Genomic DNA, 18,541 nt, shown 5'->3' with positions numbered 1-18,541 from the left:
GAAGTAACTATATTATGATATATGAGTTGAATAAAAAGGAGTATGAGGAGAATATATGATGCGAATGTGAATGGTAGAAGAAGTCTGGGACGCCCGAGGAAGACATGGCACAACCAAGTGAACCAGATGCTTCAATCGGGCCAAGTCAAGAATCAGTGTATTTATGAGACGATAAATGAATGTGAAAGAGGCAAGGAATGTGTGCAGAGTCGAAGTAGTTTGGCGGTCTGTCCTTCCTGCAAACGGCGTGATGGATAGTTTTGAATTGAGTTTCACGGCCAAAAGTATTATCAAATACAAATATATATGTATATACATAGATATCGTATTATTCCCCATAAATCTACATTTTATCATTGTGATTATTTTTTATTTTTTTCGGTATTCTACACCAAAACTAAAGGCAGGAAACCACATTAATAGGATTAAAACTTGCAACACGATATCTCACCTACATAAAAAATACACACTTCACCACAGTCTAAACGTCTGCCTTATTGGTGGATTCTTCAACGCTGTCCGAAACGCTGGCTAAAGATTGAGGAAAATCAACACGGCATAACCCAAAAATTAATCACGATGATCAAATGTAGATTTATGGGGGATAATACGATAAATGAAACGATAAATTATATAAAGCCATTTCAAATAACGTTTCAATTGTGGTCTTACGCCAGAGCGATACTGAGAGTATATTCCACCCTGGAACATGCTGCAAGCATTCCATAAATTATTTAAATAAATAAATCGTGAAAAACACAAATTCGTAAAATAAAATTTACTTGCGCACGCCGGGGTTTAAGCCCGCGACTTTCCGATTGGTAGTCGAGAGCCTTATCCCTCAATCACAGAGGCCGTCATAATCTATATCGATGTCAATCGAACCTGTAATCTCCTACCTCGAAATCTCTAGGTTAACATACATGCAAATATCGCACAAGCAGATAAGTTATGAGTTTAAAACAGCATTATTTTCAGAATATAATATCAGCGATCTAAATCAATTCTCCCATAGATTGTGGAGCACCAAAATATGCACTTTATGCAAGTTAGCAATCGTGAACGAGATGAATATAACTTACGTACAGAAAATTTTAACATTTACCAAATTCGAGTGGAAATAACTTTCAAATTCAATTTCCTTTCTTTGAGATGGTTTCGCATAATATAAGTTACCACATTATATGTGCCAATATTTTTACATACAATAAGCAGAGGAGTGTATTTTTTCTCACTTCTAGAATAAAATGCTGCAGGCATTTTTACATTTTCAATGCACATAATTAAAAGTTAATATTAATACCAACAATGTTAAAAATATTCTTATAACGCAATGCAAAAAATCCTATTCTTGAAAGATCTTTCAGAAGGTTTCGCGGAATAAACAAAGTCAAATCAATAAACGAATCAGAAAAATTCAAAGAAATGTTTGAATAAATTTTTCATTTATGGGCAAATTTGAGTTATTCTTTTAAATATTTAGCAAAAGTTTCCATCGTAAGTATCCATCCCCTCAATTATTTCCGAATACCAAGAAAGAAAAATAGCATTTTTGCTTTCTTCATTTTGAAATTAATATTTTATTTCTTGTTTTTCATGGAGCGCAGTTTCCATGGAGCGATGTTCCGTAAATTGTTTTGTTACTTGGTGAAGTGGAATACATCTCCATATTTTATGCAAAATGAAAGAATATGGGTCTAGTGAGCTTTCAATCTGCGCCATGACAGGAAATATCTTATTTCTGCCGGAAATTAATATTCAATCAATCATTTTTTGTTTATATATTTGTGTAATTACCGATGCGGAAAAACAGCTAAAGCAGAACATTGATAAATGGATAGTAATGCATCACTGGGAAGACAGATAATAATTATTTTGTTCTTTTTTAGCAGTTATTTAGGAAAACATCTAAAAATAAGGCGACCGATCACTTTTGACGTGTCAATTGTAATTTCCCTAAAAAAGTGAACTAACCCAGTGAATTTAAAACATTATGAAAATATTTCCATACTGGTAGCCTAAATGTTTCCCTTAGGGCGTGTAATTTGTCATTTGCGAATACTATGTGAAGGGTATTTTCAAGTTAAATAATCACAAAATCATTTCTCAACTGCAATGGCATTTTCTGGCTATTTACAGGTCCCTGCGGATCAGTAACGCTACATTTTCGAAGCCTTTTCCATTAGAATACCAGTAGAATGCTTTTTTTCCACTCTAGAATCTAGATCTATATTCTAAAGAGTTCATTCTGTCCATTCAAGTAAGGGGAGTTATCAAACGGACGCTTATCCGCTTTTGCCCACTGACGGTACCTACTTTTGCATAACTGTTTCTTTATTGGAGAAAATGAGTATTTAACGAAAACAGGTCATTGAAATGGACCCCAAAAACAGTATTGAATAAAATGTTATATTTATTCTGAATGTATTTTTTAACTGTAAAATTTTTGCATAGTGGTAATCTTTCTTAATCTTTCGAACACAATAATCCAGTATGATAGAGGTTTTCCACTGTAATCAATAGTTGAAATTGTTTAAAAAACTGCTTTAATATTTTCATTACCAAACTTTTTGTCTCTATAATACATTCGTTTATAATAGTTTTACGGAGACCATTAAGGATATGTAAATACTGCTATTGTTTCAGAGTCTTCCACTACAGATACTGATTTAAATCAAAATTGTTATTAAATTGTTCAAATTGCCTTTACATATAAAAGGTTTTATTTTTCGTTTTCAATTTTAAATTGTTTTTGTTAAATTCTTTTAGAGTCTTTTAATTAATTTACCCACAATAAATATCGAAATGAATTAGTGTTGTACTTATATTTGTTTTTAATTGTGTCTGTATTATTGTCTTATTCTTCGCTATACCGCGTTGAATTCAAATTTTTCTCCGCAACACATATGTGAAATCAAAGGTGAAAATATAAAATATCTGTAAATAAGCTCAATGAGCCTTTCTTATAAATATTCCCTAGTACGCTGGCGCAGCGTTGGTATGGCTGTACGAAGAAGAGGCCGTATACTGATCGGGTTTAAATCGTTACTCAAATAATATTTCTGGTAGATTTTCTTAGGCTAGCGCCACTCTATTTCAAACCTCAATTTTCGCATTTTTGCTAATTTCACATTTCTTCAGATGACATTTGTAATAACATTGTCCCGGTCTATTTTTTAATTTCATTGAAATCCGACCCATTCGATTTTGCGTTCCATTACTTGATTTAGTAAATCGATATTTTCACTTAAAATATTCTTCCTATAGTGGTGCAAATAGGTATAACAGCTTTTTATATTTTCTTTGCGTAATAGATCGAAATTTGTCACATCAACCAGATTGTTAACAGAGTCTTAGTCTTTGTTAACAATCACACATCATATAAAGACAAAAATCTTAGTCTTAATACTATCGTAGTAAGTTCCCATTTCTGGGGTCACGAAGTTAAAAATTCTGTCAGCTACTAATACTGACCTATTAGAGACGATATGCGCACTACGCGTGCGCGTGATTATGAGTAAAGATTTCTAATAATAATTTCTTATTCCCCGTATAATAGATTATGAGTTAATAATTTTTTTTTAAATATTTAAAAATACCACATTGAACTGTTTGAACATTTGTACCTGATGAATAATAATAACCTGATTCAAAAACTTCGATGCATGCACAATATCATATCTGATTCCATTTTAACTACGCGATCTAAAAAATAACAAAATTTATTGGAACTATCGGAAATAAAATCTCATTCCAGAGCCGAATGGCTCCCAGGCTAGCCAGCACCCAGTAAACCACCCCCCAGTTAAGTGACTCGGAACCTCACCAGCGCGGCGTCCGTGTCACTTGCAACTGTACTACTCTGTACTTAGTACCTAGAGCCTGAAGCCTGAAGCCTGATGCCTAGAACCAAGGGCCTGACTCCTAGCCGGGCTGGCAAGAATCAAATAACCCGTTCACTGAATCCACGTCATTTGATTAAACTCCGATCAGAGATGCAATTAGCCACTCGCCAGCACTTTCAGGAGTTTTAAACTGAAACCGTATCTACTACAGACTGCCTTCTACATCTATACGAACTGCCTATTAGCTGCTATCTACTGACCTATACATCTCGTGCTCGTAGCTAGTGATAACCTGTTATGGCCGGGCGAATTGAGACGAAGGCCAGTTAAGATTTTTCAAATTAATAATCTGAATTCTTCTCGAAAAATACCTTGCAAGTGAATTTTAATAACGACCATTTTATTCATGGGAATCGTTAATCAAAAAAAATGGTTGATATATTCAACATTTCCTTCCCTCAACGTCGAAGCGAAAAGACTTTAAAATACTGGAGATTTTTAGTGATTTGAACTAAAATGATTTACAAGTACCTTAAAATAATTATTTAACTTAATAATAATTTCGGTTGTCGGTCCATGGGTGCGTGATTTGAAATTATATTACTGGGTAATGCGTAAAATTATTCAAGTTTAATGAACTTTGAATTTCCGAATCTAACTGATAAGTGTATGTCATATCAGACAAGCAATAAAGTAGGTAACAAAATGATTTTATTAATTAATAATTCTTTATTTGAAATGTGTATTTCTTTTGTGATTACCTAATATCATTTAAACATTTTTTTCTACACCAATCGGCTCCTGTTATTTTAATATTTTTTCTACAAACAAAAAATAGTAATTTAAAGTATTGACATCGTAATTATTTTATGCAAGATACGTAAAACTGTTTTCAATCCTGTTTAATATCAGGATATTTGCTCGGAGATATTATTTAAATCTTAAAGTCCTTTATTAATGAGCTTTTTTGTTATTAAATAACGAATAAAATTCATTGAAGAATGATTTATCCTTTAATAAAATGAATTTATGAGTATGCGTATTTTAGAATCAATCATCTCCAGTCGTGCATTTGACATCTAATTGACGGACTAGAGGAAATTTCATATTTTAAAATGTACTTTAGATGGTATTTATATATAACTTTTCATTGTTGGTAGTGAACCATTTCTGACTGAGAGAAATGTAAAACATACGAAACCTTTTTATCGACTTCATAAATATTATATTTAGAACATTCAAATTATTTTGTATACATTTGAAAGAAAACAGTGCCATTATACTAAGAACTACGTTTCAGTTCGTTAAATGACTTATTTTTAAAGTGTCGTATTGATTCCATTTTCATTCCATATAAGTTGGTAGCTCATTACCTCTGGAGAACAATCCGCTGGTTTTGTCGATGGCATTTTGCAGTTTGCGTCGTTCGCGTTGCCGTCGCTGCAATATCTTAACGTGGACTAAACCTTATTAAATATCGGTAAAATAGGGAAAAGCCACTGGAAAATATCGATAAAATAAGGGAAAGCCACTGGGAAATATCGATAAAATGCCAAGCACGTAGGTACCCTACCTCCATGGGTACATTCATACCCTGTTGGCTTTGCATATTATCCACGTTTTAGTGCTTCTTGTCTTTACCTTATCTGAAAGATTTTCATTCCCATTCTTACTCGGTCTCTTCTCTTTATCCGCTCCCTTTCTTTTCCATACCCAATACAAAGTCCCAAACCGTATTACGTATGCAGTAAACGTTTGTGCAACGTTGGTGCTGCTAGTACGGGTGTTGTGATAATGATTTTAAAGTTTAAATTCTTAATGATTAAGATGGCCATTATAACGCTCTCCGTGGTTGAGTGGTTACGATCCTTACCTACAAATCAGGAAAGCACGGGCAACTAAATTTATCCGATTAATTTGTGTTATTTTACCAATAATTAATTGAAACTGATATATTATAGTATATTTGCGGCAAGTTCCAATGGTATATACTTTCAGCATCGCCTTGGTGAGAGATCACATCTCAATAGCTTTCTGTATTTGATTTCTTTCCCAGAATAAATTATTAAATTATTCCAATTATATCAGATTTCCATTTATGATATGTCATAGTCAAACAATCTTTAATAAACACACGTGTTAAAGGAGGTTAGACGTTATATTTAAAACTTATTATGTTAAGAGCTGATACCTACATAATAAATTAATTAAGGTTCTATTATATTTTTAGTTTGCCTTGTAACCCCTTTCACAGGGAGGCTATTGGAAGTTTATTAGCGGAAAGCGGAGAGGCAGTTTAACTCGTGGATGTGCCTAGCAGCTATTTTCCATATCATTGAATAAATGCATGCCGGTAGAACGAATGAACCTCGATTCAAATTTCACAATTTTGAAATGTAGATATGAAATTCTGTTTGAAAACTTCAAACAGCCGACAGGGATGTTGAAAACTGACTTCGTTAATGCATAATGCCTCTGAAATACTATACTTATTTGATTAGACTTAGGTAGGGTGGTTCAAATTTGAAGAAATTCTTCAAAAAATATAAAAACCACCCGCCCTCAGTTTGCTACTTTGATAATTTACAAGTTATATTATTATTTTAGTTCTGTAAAGAAACTGGCTCATAGTGATATAGAACTATAATATGACTTTTACAGAACTTGAAAATAAACGTTGAAATTTGATGATTTTTTTAAAACAACCCGTCCATATTTGTAGCCATTCGATAACTTCTGCAGAAAGCACTCATATTTAGGTAAATTTATGATGTTTTGAGCGTATACAAGATGGCGCAAAAGTACTCACTCAATTTTCTAAGGCGGTTACTTGTTTTTTATAAAAATAAAAATATTATTTTACGATTATAGAGATCCGTGGTTTGCTAATGTCTACTTTCACTTAAAAAATGACAAAGTTATGATAACAAGACCATTTGCTAAAATGAAAGTATTTTCTAATGGAGTGATGACTTTTAGCGCGTTTGGTATTCAAAAATTTATCAAGTTATATCATTAATCCAATACTTATCAAAATTCAAAATAATTATATCAGTTGTGTATCCTGCGTTACCCGACTTTAATGAACCCGAATTTGATTTGAATTTAAGTGTCATTTTCAAAATTGGAACTGATTGCGTAGAGAATTCAGATTTGCGATAAAATACCTACCTATGTACTAGTATTTTTAACAGATTTTTATTTTTATTTACCTATTTACGAAATAATAAGTCAAGAATTCAGATTATCCCATGATTTTTCACAGGTCTGCGCTAGAGCATAGTAATACTAATAAGCCTTAAATCAGTGATACACATTTGCAAGCGCTAAACGAAGAATGTAAAAAAAAAATTAAAATGAAACTTTCAGTGGAAGAACCAAATTTAAATCATTTCTTCACAATATTTTAATTACTTAATTCAAATCTTCTTGTTCTTAAAAACACCGCTAGAACATCATTTAAATACATGTAATACAAAAACAGATTCCCGGCACCCTTCATCTAGGATCAGCCTCCGACCGTCCTCTCTCGAGAGTTGTTAAGGATGTAAACTTAATCGAATTTCTTTGTCGCCATTGTTATTGAGATTGCTCCAGCGGTAAATAATGCCATCCGATCGGTAGCTCCCGACCAAGTGATCTTTTGATCAAGTGATTTCGAGTAAGACTGCGGAGAATCTATCCAGCTTAAAGAGCTGCTTCCAACTTAGATTCATATACCTACCTACCCAAGTGTACGATTTTTTCATTAAAATTATTGATAACGGTATTGTATATTTCACATCACCAGAAAAATATTAATTACGGTTATGTGTCTTGCGTCATCGCAAAAATATTAATTACAGTTGTGTGTTTTACATCTTAGCAAAAATATCAATTACGGTTGTGTCTTATGTCATCACAAAAATATTTATTACCGTTGTACGTCTTATGTCAAAACAAAAATATTAATTACGGTTGTGTCTTACGTAATCACAAAAATATTAATTACGGTTGTGTGGCTTATGTGATCATAAAACTATTCACTATGGTTATTTGTCTTACACCATATCAAAAATATTAATTACGGCTATTTGTCTTACATCATAACAAAAAAAATAATTACGGTTATTTGTCTTTCATCATTACAAAAATATTAATCACGGTTGTGTCTTATGTCATCACAAAAATATTAATTACGGTGGTGTGTCTTACGTGATCACAAAAATATTAATTACGGTTGTGTGGCTTACGTGATCATAAAACTATTAATTACTGTTGTTTGTCTGTATATCTTTCAATTTATTCGTTAAAGGCCTGCAGTCCTGTTTTTAATAGGAATACGAATAATTTGAAGAAATTATTAATATATTAGCGATATTTTATTTCATTAAGTTTTATCCGTGTAAGCCGTGATTTTTTAAGGATCTACACTAGTGTATTTTTTGCAGCATTAAAAACTCATCCACAGATACTGTTAAGGAGAATCTTGCCAATATGTACTTACCATGCTAGTATTTATCAGCAGAAGTAGGCGGACATGATGAAACGCCTCACAACAATGATTCAGCGGGACACTCCTCGACTGATTCCTATCCGTACATGACACATACTTTTCTTTTATTCAGAGATTATCTGTAAAAATGCACTTAATCCTGCCGTTTCTTTCTGATTTCTACACTTGCACGTTATACATTCTCCCGACCGGTAATTATCTATCCATCTGTTCAACATAATCAAACCATCAAAGAATAACATTCAATCTGCAAACGGCTAGCATTGACATAAATACAATGACGCGTTATGTTATACTAATCGAACAAAAACTATGGCATGTTACATTCTAAAGCGAATTACAAGAAATTAACTAAAACTATCGAACGTTACATTTTAAAGCGAATAACAAGAAATGGTCAGACAATAACTATGAGTGAATAGATTAAATATCTATATAATAGCCTGCCTAGCATGGAACGGAACGCATTAGATAGGGATAGCCATTCAAATAATATGTATGTATGGGTGAAACAGCTATATTATTATTAACACCCTTCAATTCTGTATGCGTGCATCTCCACACCAGCCGTGAACTTCAGCGGCCCACTGACGAGCAAGTATCAAAAAGCCTTGTGAATAATTGTATTTCTTGAAATAATAAGTGATTTTTGAATATATATATCAATGGAAAGAAACTCAATACAGATTTGTTTTGTGCGCCTCAAAATCTTTCGCTGCATTATTGGATAGACCTACAGTCGAGTTTGCCCTGGTAGGCCTCGAAAAATATTTTTTCCAGAAGGTTAATTTTAATTAATTATGATGATTGTATACCTATAATTAGAGATGTTTCTAAATAAACATACTGGGAAGATACTCAGTAAATATTAAGAAAAATAAAATCTGTTACTTATCGCTAATTTTACTGATGAAAAACGTTTTATAATTTTTTCCGTCCGTTTTAGGTACTGTTTTTATTAATCTTAAATATACGAAACGTATATCCGTGGGTATTGGTCTGAAAAAAGTTATTACAGTTAGTTACAAATTCGTTGGAATTAATTAAAATGCGAAACTCTAGCAAATAAGGAATTTGAGTAAAAAACTGACTTTAAAAAATATATTCATTTAGATCAAAAAACACCGACTCTGATTATACTTATATATTTCTATATTTTTACTCTCAGAATTAATAAATCGTTCTTGAAAAATGATTTAAAAACGCTACTGTATGCACAGTAGTACTGTATACACGCTCCATGATTGTCAAATGTACTCCGCGTTAAATTTGTATAACGTAATAATTAAACATCTCTTTCTATTACATGCGTACTTTGATAATAAGAAGGAGAGGTCGCTATACAGTTTTGTATTGTGTATTAGGTATGTTGATCTAAGTTTTTGAGATGGTTATTTTTTTTTTTTTAAGACAAACATTCCCGGATTACGAATACCCTGACAATATTTTAAAATCTCCTACTAAAACCATTAAAATAAGCGGAAAACGTTGCTTGTGTTGTGATGGAGGACTTAGCCAGCCGAGGAATTGAACACACTACGCCTAGGTGGAACCCAAACGCGATGTCAACTCAGCCGCCGACCGGTCTTTTTGGTTTTATCGATTGTTTTAACTTACATCGTAGTTTCTCCTGGCATTTTACAAAGTTTTGTTAAATTCAAAACGGTAAAATAGAAGCTTTTACATAATATATGTCAACAACTAGCGCGACCGCGACTATTATCACCGACATTCCAAACGTTTTTGTAAAAAAGAGTAAGTAGGAACTCATTTATAATTTACGCAAAAGCAATGACAATAACCCCGCTGGCGAGAGCCCGCCATACTGCCGCGGCGGCGTGAGCTACGTAGGAACATCTATGATACCGTGTAGACTTCAGTATACGGGCTTTTTCTGACTATGTTTTGGGCTATAATCACAAATTCTAACATTAAAAATTAATTTCAGTATGAAATTTTGATATTTAAAAATACCCTTAATTTAGTTACATAGTTTTGATACAAAAATGTACTAGAATTCCTTTCTAAAGAATAAAAAAAAATCCATACAAAATGCACTAATGAGCTAATTTATCCACGAAAACGAACTTATACTAGTATAAATACTAGTATTTATGTTTGAATGCGGATGTTAATATATTTACTTTTTTTTACTTTAATTCCCTATTTTCCGTTATTAAAATTTTGTGTGGCCTTAATATTTATCGTCACTCTTACATAAGTCTAACTGCGTTCAGTGTTTTTTTTAGTTCGTATCAAAACTCTATCATAGTATTTGAATGATTCGCCATCCTTAAAAAAACTGTGAAATTCAACGATTCAAATGATACGTTTATGAATCAAGCTTAAAATATTTGTTCCGTATTTTTATGTAGATCTTCGTGACAAACTCTTACCTCACCTAATAAAATAATTATCAGTTAATGATTTGAATCATTCGTACTTGGGTTTGGTTGTACTAATGGACCGTTGCTTCTAGTAGAGAAAAAAACTTCCTCATATAGTTATCTAGTAAGATTTTTATTACTTTCAATATGTATTTATTACGTTTTAACAAGTTAATAAATAAAAAAAACAATCGTCGTTAAAGAAATCTGTAAATTGTGCCATTTTATTATAAATTTCTCTAATTTTGACTCTCGTTGGCCAAGCGTTTAAATTGAAAATTAAAATTTCTCCCTCTCCCTCTAGTTCTCGTGTTTTCACGGACAGAAGTAGAGAATTTAACGATCGATCCAGCTTTTATTGAAATAAATTGCTTAAGTTTCTAATTAGAAACAATCTGATATTATGTATGAATCAGAAACAAATACTAGCTAGTACATTTATCTCAAATAACATTAGTATTATATTAAGTATTTTTTTCATCTAAATGTAAAATTAGAATCAGAGCTTAAAATTTTAATTCGAAGAAGATAATCTGAAACACACCTTAAAAATAGTTTTAATGATTTTGAGTTATTTTTTTATGTTAGTTAAAGAGGAATTTCATTCAATAGCACCATTTAATTAAAACTCAAAAAGCCTTAATGAAAATTATACTGAAAGTTCCTGTTAGAACTAGCACTGACGAAATCTTCACCAATCTTAACATCATGTCAATTAAACAACTGTATTCTTAAACTATACTCATTTACATTCATAAGTACAAAACCCAAGAAATAACAACAAACACGTACAATAGAAACACTAGATCTCATGGTCAAAAACTTATCCAACAAATAACTACTAATACAACTTTTGGGCAAAAAAGCTTCTTATATCATAGTATTAAACTCTACAGTAAAATACCACTATCACTCAAAAACCTCAACATTTTAACATTTAAATCTCAAATAAAAAGCTGGATATTTAACATAGGGAGATCTGAAATAGAAAATTTTGCCATCATTAGCATTAACGTCCATTTTGCCTTGTGGTATCTTTAACAAATCGTGGTGACGACTACGGCTTAACATTTTTGAGTAAAATCTAATGCCGCATACACATAAATGAATTGGTTCATGCACGGCATCAGCACTGCAAAAATTAACGCATGTGGTGCTTCTCTCTCTGTTGCCTTGGAGTGTTATTGAGCGGAATGACAAATATTGGTAAAAGTTACAATCTATACGCCGTCTTTTTTTGTATTTTTACTTTAACCAAACACGGGAGGCCGTGAGGGGGAAAAATTTCATCAGGGCCTGTGTCATATTTGGATATACCGTATGAAGAGTCTTTTAAGGAAAGGAAGGAGGGGATTTTCTGGAACGGAAAAGTTTATGAGGGGTAGGAAGGAATCTAGGAATCAGTGTATCCAGGAATGACGGACTGAAATATGAATATATCCCTCCCGCTGCAGTATAAGGCAATGGAGAGGTCAAAAGGTCTCCCCAAACCAGCCTCTCCCGATCTGGCACGCAACGCAGCTGGTGAGAAGACGCATCTTGAATACACGTCACCCGTTGAACACGGGCACCCCTGCTAAATCACCAAACGAAGCGAAACACTTGGATTGACCTATGTTGTGGGTTAAAAACATGGAGTATGAAGACTTATTTATAGTATAATCGTTATGTTCATCGTGCTTACGGTAAAACAAGAAACAAATCAGCAGTTACGTCGAACATGTAACCACAACAATCGCCGCCATTTGAAAACTGTCGTTGCTCGACTGACGTGTTCATGTGACACATAAAAATACATCACGCGCCATGGCTGGTACTGTTGTAGTCGGCATTAAAGAGATAAATATGATTTCATCAAAACCCGAGAAAGACGTGTGTCATGTGTATTCAGTATCGCAATTTAATTTTTTTTAACGAGATCGTAAACATGCAGTTCAGCACCCCACTTACCAACAGAACTAAAGTTTCTAATAAAGGGTGTAAAAATCTCACCGGAATCTTCTTGAGAACTTATTAATAAAAAATAATACAATAATGCAATTGCGTATTGTAACAGTTAGGTATGAAAAGTATTATAACCGATCAATTCTGTAATGACCCGTTTTGGCTTTGTCGCGTTCCGTAGGGGGCCACCAGTAAGTAAGAAACCTTTGTTTTATGAGAAAAACTCGGCACTAGTGCAGCGGCTACAAGGCGTATAAATTGCATCGGCTGCTCCTGAATGCAGTTTCAGAGATCGTAAAAGTCAACATAAGGAGTGTAAAACAAACTACCCTAAACAAGAGACGTATCCTTCGTCTTCAAGTAGTTAAATGCATCAATTTTACACCAATAAATTGTAGTGGACAAAATAAAAATGCAATCTTTCAACTGATAAAATTTTGGTTGAAAAGTAATTTTTGTTAGTTGGCTTTGATATTGAGAAAATTAGTTTTTTTTTGCAGATTTTTTACAAGAAGTAATTTTTGTAATAAAATAAATAATTATAACATTTCTTTAAGTCTTTTCATAATAGATTGGGATAAAAATGTTTGCTTAAAATTATTTTTGATGGTTTTTTATTTCGAAAAAGTATTTTCACGATTTATTATTTTAAAATACAGAAAATATTATAATATTGTTACAAAAATACATAATAAAATGGCATAAGAACAAAATTTAAAAAATATATGTTTTTAGCATTTCTACATCAATAACTTTTGTGTTTGGTGTGGGAGCTTACTTCTGCTTGTTAAAATAATTACAATGTCTAACTTGAAACTCAAAAATAAGTATTTATTTGTTTAATATCCACGGCATAAATATACCATAATAATTGCCTATCACAGTAAGCAAGTATTATCAAATACTGGAAATATATATTTTTAAAACAACACTAAAATGTGGCATTTGAACGTAAAATGGCGACAGAAAGTGTAAAATTAATAAATTCCAGATGGAAATAAAAGTAGCAGATATAAAACAGAATATGCAAGAATAAGCTGATAAAGATTAAATTACATTATTATGTAATGTTAAATTACAATATATATGGAACGGACAGGAGATACATTTGACGTTTTGTTGTTGTTGAAGGTCATTGAATATTAACGGGTCAAATTTTAAATAGACAAACATTATATTATTCATATTAAATTATTTAAACAATGAAATAAAACAATTATAACTTAACCATAAATTTATTTGATTTATTGTGACCGGTTTCATTTAACATCATCAGGCTACAAAATTAAACATAAAATAAGAATGTAGGTACATATATTAAGTTTAATTTTGTACCCTAATGATGTTTTAAGTGAAACCGGTCGGTCATAAAAATAAAATAATTTCGTGGTTTTACACAAAGTTATTATTCTTTTATGCATTTAGTTAAGTCGAACCCCAAAGTGACTGCTTTCTTCCAAAAATCGAAAATAAAAATAGTATAATAATAATAAATAATATAATAAAAATAAAATAGTTCAAAACCAATGATTTCATCATAAATATAAAGTATACCTGAAAAAATGTCTAGAAAACTTTTTTGTAAATAATCTCATGAAAAAATATAGTCACTTCTTCAAAAGTATATTCTATATCCTGATAAAAAAACCCTTGATTTTAAAACTATACAAAGTTTGCTAATTTTTTTTAATTTAAAAAGTATCAATGGATTTCAGCTACTGGTACGCCATGTTTTTGATACAAATTGACAGTAGACAATCAATGAAGATACAGTAAATAAAAAAAAAATTAAAAAATAAACCCAAATTAAGAACCTAAAAACCTGTAAAAGTTTTATGAAATGTTTAAGGCATGGTTTCCTTAAATCTGAAGTATTTGTTTAACCGAAACAGCGAACATCTTTTAAACTTTTTAAACATTTTCTCCAAACAATGTTCCTGTACAAACTTGTATTTGCTCCGAGTAAACAGCAAAACAAACACCCCTACAATCAAAGCGTACTCCGGTATAGCTGGGCTTAATATTTTCCACGACACGACGCTGCTCCCAGGCTGTTGGCTGTTGGCAGACATGACTTGGTGGTGCTTCGCTCATTGTTATGTTTGAGAATTGCAATAATGGTCGTCTTTTGTGATCGTTAATGAGAAACTTTCATTTAGCCGCGGCTCGAGCGCTTCGCGTTTCACGTTGCACCAACGCCAATCTATGTCAAGACAGTCAGAGGAAGATATTGAGATTCGATGAAGCTTGCACCGAGATGTTCAATTGTTGATTGGTTTGGTATTGGAGCATTTCCGGTCCACAACTTGAATGATATTTTTTATTTCAATTATTTAAATTATTGAACCACAAATATTCATCCATTTACAGTTGAATAATTCTTATTTTAACATTTTTAAATAGTAATTAAATATATAAACGGTTTTGGAAATTTCATTAAATAGCACCATTTTTGTTTTTGTGCTAGAACATTTGTGCTGCCTTGTGGTATCTTGAACAAGATTTATTGACGACTACTTTTCATTGATCAATGGCGTTTCTAAACTGTTTTTTGTAAATATTTATTCAACCATTTGATCAGTTGTTGAATCAGTTTGTCAATCCGTACAAGGTTTCTTCCTTCGCTCAAGTGATGAAATCCTTACACTGATGGTTTTTCTCTTTCTCACAAAAATGCCTGATTTACACACCCTTCTTCATATCGTGTTTTGAAAATATCTCCGTTTTCATTGATCTACTAAAACATACACAAAAAAACTATCAAATTTCATGATGCCAGGCTGACATGTAGTGAATTCTTAGTCGAAATAATAAAGATATTTATTACCTATTTATTATATATAATTATTCTCCAGTTCGTCGCTTCCAGAAAATTCGCCAAGAAAGCATAACGATTATAATTTACGTTCTGCCTAAGTTAAATAACGTTCGCGATTAAAAGGTGTATCTGGTAATCTCCATTGAATAATGTTTTATTCTGTCTCGTCCAGTGATTTATGTTTACAGCTGGATGTAATTAAAATAAATTATCAGTACGAAAAACGACCTAAATAAAGTATAAACGATTCTCCCGCCCGGCTGTAGATGGAAATTGTAATTATTATCGCAATATCTGAGTTGCTGAAAGAACGACAATTTATGTGCCGAGAATAAACAATAATTATTCAAATCATTTGATGGATCCTTTTTATATTCTCAAAAAACCTTAACAGGGGATCAAGCGTCATGGAATCTTTATTTCCATTAATACCTATCTGCATTTTTTACAATTAAATATATATATATATATATATAAATTATAATATCTTTACGCTAGTGCAAAAAAGGTCCTGGATAACATGGTTTATAAGGCGACAGCTTTCGGACAATACCGACTTTGTTCAAAAATCTGCACCACTCGAGCGATTTTTGATATATTATGCCAAGTTTATAAAAATGTTTTACTGATAGCTTGCCATAGTGTTTCAAATTTATATAACCTAAAAATAAGGTATAAACGGTAAAATCTAGGTAAATTCATTGGCTTTAAATCGCAGGAATAAGTTTCGTATATTTCCGTACTAATTAATATATTGAGGAATAATATACATTAAATAATATGGTAAATATGTACACTGTATACACACCAATCGTGGTTATATAATATCAGTTTAATGAATACCTACAATTATATAATAGATAAAATTTACCTGATATTAATATAATAATTCTTTTTATTTCATATGTTTCAGTGATAATGTTTGACAGATTTTTAAAAAATAGACAAGAAACATTCATTCATATTTATAAAAATAAAATAAAAAACCAACAAATAAATCTTTTGAACTCGAAAATATTTTAAAAAATGCAAACCAATTTCTTTGCGCAAAAAATTCGCCGTTTGTGAGGAATTAAAAAGAGCCCAAATTTTTCAAGTCCTATTTGCACTGTTGAGTGTTTTCATTATTCATTTAATTATTCAGTTTTGTCCGTTGCCTTAACTTGGACCCTGAAATAACCGGCTCGTAAATTATTCGCACTGATCCTTCGCGAGTGGAGCTTGTCAGGCCGGGGGATGGGGAGGACACTCGCGCCCCTCATTCTCACTTCTGTTTGCCAAACATCTTAAACGCTTTTAAAATTCCGATAAAAAATCCCGAAAAGCTCACTCGTGGTACATTATTTGGAGACATTGCATTCATAGCACATTTTGTCAACCACTATATAAATTCTACCAAACACTGAAAGGGAACGTTTGTTTAAATATATGAAAGAGAAGCGAGTATGACTGAGATAACATGAAGTCGGTACGTCTGTTGTGTTTCGAGCGTGCAACTTCTAATAGTCTTGCAAATTACACCAGTTAATCTCTACCCACGAATTCTCTACCTATTAACAGTTATCTACATAGTTTTGATCGCCAATATCCCATTTGAAATTTATTTATTTTAACTTTATTTGACTATCTTCACCCTGCAGGTTTCAGCCCGGATATTCCCTGTAGAACTGCACTCGTACCAACTACGTAGATTACGCGCGGTGGCAGAGAAAGTCTGATACGTTTTCAATCAATCTTCCTCTGGATTATCATTTAGGAAATCTCGCATTTTTCGTTCGTCATTTCAATACCTTTGCTGCACATTTAGGTGTTTTTTTATTTTGTTTCGTACGTTTTAGTAATAATCGTTAACCGGAGATATTCAGGGTTGATGCTATTCTCCTTTTTTCGTATTTTAGGAGGGTAAGTGGTGAAATTTATGACTGCGATCTAGTCTGGGGTCTAAGGCGTGAACTGTGTTCCTAATGAATGTAGCAGGCATTCGTTATCTACGCGTTCAATGTTCTGCTTAGCATCGCATTTGAACATCGTCGACTACTTAAGGCCCAACCAATGCATCATGTGGGCACAGCATCTGTGGGAGCACCTTATTCTATTGTTGGCGGACCAGAAATCAGAATCAAGGCTGTCTTTCAGTGGAGTCGTCTAAGAGATTTACATCTTCCAAGTCAGACGATCGCCCCTCAAATTTTTGCAATCTCTCGCCTGATATTTGGCGGGGTTATATTTGCGAGTACGGAGAGCCAGGAAAAGGCATAGATTTTAAAGTCCCGCTGATGGTTCGCATTGTGGAATTAATCCTAAAATCGACCATGGAAGTAGAGGCGCTTCAAGCCCATACTGAAGCATAGTATTCAGCTGTTGATAAAACTATGGCGATGGCTGCCGTTCTTAGCGTGTTGGCGCAAAAACTCCTAGATCACACGGCGGGGCCACTAAATCAAATCGGCCTCCGTTTTTGTGTGAGAACATCAAAAAAATGTTTTTAATTAAATAAATCATTTAAAAAAATTAAACAAAAATTACAATTTTTTGTTGGTATTTTTATAATTTAGGAGGCTGCTTTGAATGAGTGTCCTGGCCTTGTGATCAAGGAGGTTTTGGTTGACGTCGCATCGCCAGGTAGTTCTATTTAAGTTATTGCCTGGTTGAGATTTGTCTTGTTTTTTTGCCCGCTTCTTGGGTACTGCAATACAATACACCAATGAAAAGGAAAGATTTAATGATCTAAGTGAAAAATAATTATTTACGGAGGATATTTAAAGATGTCCTTTCTCGAGAGATCCACCAAGAGATATTCTGACAAGTGAGCCAGGATATTCTTAGGGTAGTCTTTAATTATGTGCTTGTCCCCCTGGAGACATTTCCTTTGAACTGCTTTGCCTCGCAAGTCGGAAGAGTTTGACGACAATATGTGTTATTATATATCAAAACTTCAATTGAGATGGAATATTGTCTATCCATAGTGTACAGATATGTGTGCAAAATATGCTAAAAAGTATTGTTAAAGTAAATGAATTAATACGCATTTTCAAAACCTAACTTGCATCGC

General features: G+C 32.6%; 1 protein-coding gene across 1 annotated transcript in view; it reads left to right on the top strand.

Annotated features, from left to right (window-relative positions):
• Window positions 1-18,541, top strand: part of mmd (disintegrin and metalloproteinase domain-containing protein mind-meld) — a 689,072-nt gene that overhangs the window by 427,586 nt on the left and 242,945 nt on the right. The gene's annotated exons all lie outside the window — the stretch shown is intronic.

This window comes from Hesperophylax consimilis, chromosome 8 (genome assembly GCF_061612785.1).
Source record: "Hesperophylax consimilis isolate HC1 chromosome 8, BYU_Hcon_1.0, whole genome shotgun sequence".
Taxonomy (NCBI): domain Eukaryota; kingdom Metazoa; phylum Arthropoda; class Insecta; order Trichoptera; family Limnephilidae; genus Hesperophylax; species Hesperophylax consimilis.
This window is presented reverse-complemented; position numbering and strand designations above follow the sequence as displayed.